The following is a 4,396-nucleotide window of genomic DNA, read 5'->3' as shown; positions in this document are numbered from 1 at the left end:
TTCTGTCAGTGTGATCATGTGATGTATCTGACCTCAGGAATGTGTCAATAAAGTTTCCCCTTCCTGGGACAATGAATTCACGGTGTTCTTATTTCAATTTCCAGGAGTGTATTTATGCATTTATGTCGATGTATAATTGGTTTGTTTTGTAAATATTATTTGTATTTTTACGCTGGGTCTTGCCTAGGGAAAACTGCTATCGAACGATTACATCGACAGGTCGCGTGAAGAATCAAAGTGTGTAGGATATTTGGTACTGTGAACTCTGTCGCGTGGAGCGCGGGCTGAGAGAGAGGGAGTCTGGCTGGAGTAGCGAGTGGAGCAGGTGTGTTGTGTGACGCTCCCGCGAGTTGCCGCGCTTTCGGGGTGTGACAGCATGTAATTGCGCTCGACTCGCGATGATAGTTTCTGACATGGTGTCGCGGACGGGAAGCATTAGCTGGCGCACATCAAGAGCCCGTTTCGCCTGGTGACCGTGTCGAGAAGAAGGCGCGCCAACATCCAGCTTCTGCAACAGCGACGGCCGACAATGAGTGACTGTCGCCACCTCCTCGATCGACGGCTTCAAACCTTCAATCAACCAACAAGGAAGACTGGAAGCACGTAAAGTTTTAGAACTGTATGGCAGACCTCAGCTTTTCAAACTGTACCATTTTCGTAACTATAATTACAGCAACTTAGCGTGAACATTTGTTGCTCATTGTCCCAATTGCATTACCAAGCAGGGTCCCTTCCTTTTCCGGAATGAACCCGAGTGTCGTTGAAATTCAAACGCCAGCATTAAAGTACTATAATTCGATTTCAATGCTTTAATTTCAAAGTTCAGTTAAAGTATTCATAGCTGGCCACAGTATTTAGATTGCACAAGCACAAATTAAGAGTGCGAGTTTTGTTACCGTATTTTAGCTTACCTGTGACTGCAGCTCAGCTTGGTACGTACTAAATTTTACTATTGTTAATTGCTCAGAATCGTTTAATTCAAGTTCAAAGTTAAATCTCTTCTTTCTAAATTGCGTAGATTCAAGTAGCTTTAGAAATGATTGTTGAGGTAGTCCAAGACTAGCTGTATTTTACTGAATTTCGATGTGCTTCAGAAAGAAAGCTCACTATTAACTTCGGTCACTAAATTAACTTTTGATTTTCCTGTTTTATTAATTATTTTGCTAAATTAAGTCAGAGTGTAGCGAAATTTATTACTTCTGACAAACTTTCAGTTTTCACACTGCACTTGTCAACCTTCAGTTGCCACGCTTCTAGTGCTAATTATATGTGTAATAACCTTTTTTTTCTCAGTTACTATAGTAATTGTCCTTAGGACTGGCGACCATAATTTCCCCGAAATCTCAAATATCTAATTACCGCTAGTTGATTGTTAACGTAACGGCCGCACATTTACTTTCTTTATTAACTTTACCCCTTTTCGAAATTAATTTCCAACAGTTTCATTAGCATTTTTCCTTTCATTTAGATGTAACCCTTTCCTCCCTCTTTACTGACAGATTAACTTCGGTGACGATTGCTTTTCCCAAATTCCCATTAGATACACGCGGTTTCATTTTTCACTGTCATTAAGGTCGATAAGTGAGGGGGAGGTTACACGTGGCGACCTGGTGACAAGACAATCTTTGGATTTGAGGTTGTTCTGGACACGAATTTTGCATTGTGCAAATCTCGTAACAAAGTACTGGTTACGAAATGGTCGATACGTCAGCGAGAATAAGTAGTGTGAGGAATCCTAATTAGATTTGAGATTTGGCATTTATATTGAAAATTATTAAAATGAGTGAAGGCAACAATTACCAAAATTTGGTAGGCTTGGATAAGGAACAATCGGTCGAACAGTGGGAAACGCGCACCGCGGTACCCATTGTTCAGGGGCAGGCGGCTAGCATGAAAGACGCGACCGCCGAAACGCAACCGCCGAAACGCAACAAAGAGCAGAAATGGAATTCCACACTTTAGAATATGTTTCGGAATCGGAAGTGAAAACCAAATGTGAATCCCTTGATGACGAATACGGGGGGACAATTAAAGAGGAAGCCGCTACGGAAGTAAAACCGGTAGTTTCCGGGAATTTAACTGATTTATTGAATGTTTTGATTAACGAAATCAAGAGTCAATCGGCCAAGCAAGAAGCTCAGTCTGAAAAAATTGAACGAAAGCTAGACAGTCAGAACAAAGCAATTAATGTTGTTAACAACAATGTTGGAGTTGTTAACACAAAAGTTGATAAAATCAAAGAAGATATTGTTGTGATTAATACCGAAATCGGTAATCTTAAACAGGAAATGATAGGCGTTCAGGCGGAAATTGCGAGTATAAATACTTGTTTTTATTCCGAAATTAGCAGAACCGAGAAAAGTGTAGGAGAATCAGTTGCTCCGATCATCGAGAATAAGGTGACGGAACAAATTCAATTAGTGAAAAAAGAGGATCAAAAGAAGGTGGAAACTTTAAAGGCTTTAGTATCCGAAGTAGATACCAAAGTGACGAAGCAGGCTAATACCTGTGAAGAGAAAAAAAGGGAAGTAGAAACGCTTGCGACAACCACTTGCCAAGTAATTACGAGAGTGTCGGAATTAGAAAAGAAACTTGACGAAAAACAGAGCTATGTGCCAATGTATGCATATAGTTCGGAATTGTTGACGAAAGAGGAGCGGTTCGACCCTTTGAAAAAAGGCGGTATACACGCGACGGATTTCATTAAGAATTGTGAAAGAGTTTTACCCAGATCATGGACTAATGAGAGAAAAATTAATGCGATTATTGATGTGTTGGCTGGTGATGCCAAGCGTTGGGGCTTAAACCTCAACATTACGAACCTGACTTTTGACGAATTTAAAAATTTGTTTCTGGCTGAATACTGGTCAGAGCAAAAACAGCAAAGTGTCTGGCGCGAATTTGTCGTATCGAGGCCTTTCGATGCGAATTCTCGCGGTTCGATGAAGGAGTTTTGTGAGGGCTGGATCCGCAAGTTGGAATATTTGCGTGATCGCCGCACGGAATCCGAAATAGTCTGGGAACTCTACAAAAAGCTTCCAGATGATACAAAACGCTACGTAGGAAGCAATTACAGGACAATAAATGATTTCCTGGAAAGAGTGGAGGACGAGGACATTTGGCGCAATAATCGCGACAGTAGTAGAGGCCGTGGTAACAACAACGGGTACCACAGCAACCACAACAACGATAACCATGGGAATAATGCATACCGCAACCATGTCAGCAATAACTTTAATGGTTCGGACCGTAATAACAATCGGTACAATGCAAATAATAACAGGAATGACGGAAACCAGTATCGTACTAACGTGATACGGGCTTCACAGAATAGTAATAACGTCAGAGGGTGTGATCAGCCGTCTCAGCAGCATCCGGGGACCGTATCTGCTGGGACGAGACAGGGAAACCATTAGCCGCGCCGGTGAGGGGCCGACAGGGCGTGGAGAAATTTTGGCGGCCCAATAACAGGAGAAAACCCAGGTGTCGTCGTTATGAAAATTCCGTGTGGAATAATCAACGGCGGGAGAGTGTGCCAGTGTTAGGAGAAAGGAGTGCGCCCACAAGTAGTAGATCAGCTGGATACACGGCAGTAGGAAGTACATTCACTGTCAGTGAGAACAATTTAAGTAGTGTTCCGGAAATCGATTATAAAGTGGCAGCTGTAATACCCACAGCGGAACTGGAGATTGAGTTTAAGAATGATTCGCAAGTGCTGAGAGAAGATCAGATGTCGGATTAAACGTCCGTCATCGAGCGAGGGGATGCAGAGAGGGATGAGGTCTGGTTAAGGCAGTTCGGTCGCTTATATGACGAACTAAGAGATTATAGGGGTCTGTATGGGAGAAGCGTTTATGGGGAGCGCGTGCAGGATTTGCCGCGTCTCGTCCCGCAGGAAGATAGTGTTTGTGAAGTGATAGAAAGTTCTGGCCCTAACCGGCAGACTTTACCAGAAATAGTTAATGTAAATGGGGAGCACGAGCAAGATTCGTCGTGTTTCGTCCCGCAGGAGTTAGATGTTGAAGTAGTAACGGAAAGTTCTGGCCCTAACCGGCAGACCTTACCGAAAGCTGTAGTGGTAGAAGTAGCCGACCCATCCGACGCAAACCTCCAGTTTAAACAATGCGAGAGTATTAAGGAGAAAGAGTACGAGAATTTTAGTGATAGCCGGACACGATTGGTAGAAAAGCACATAGATTACAGCGTGTATGAGGTAAGAGCTGACGTTATACGGTCGGACGGTAGCAGTGTGGGTTGCGCAGATCCAGAGGAAGTAATTGCAGATACTACTGGGCACATTCCTCCAGGTAGATTGGCAGATGAGATCAATCTGACCAAAGTGGAATCAACGAAGGTGACAATTAGTGAATTGATAGCAAAGCAACACTCACTAGTT

Source organism: Schistocerca cancellata, chromosome 7 (assembly GCF_023864275.1).
Source record: "Schistocerca cancellata isolate TAMUIC-IGC-003103 chromosome 7, iqSchCanc2.1, whole genome shotgun sequence".
Lineage (NCBI taxonomy): Eukaryota > Metazoa > Arthropoda > Insecta > Orthoptera > Acrididae > Schistocerca > Schistocerca cancellata.
The sequence above is the reverse complement of the archived record's forward strand: the minus strand, read 5'-3'. Positions refer to the sequence as shown.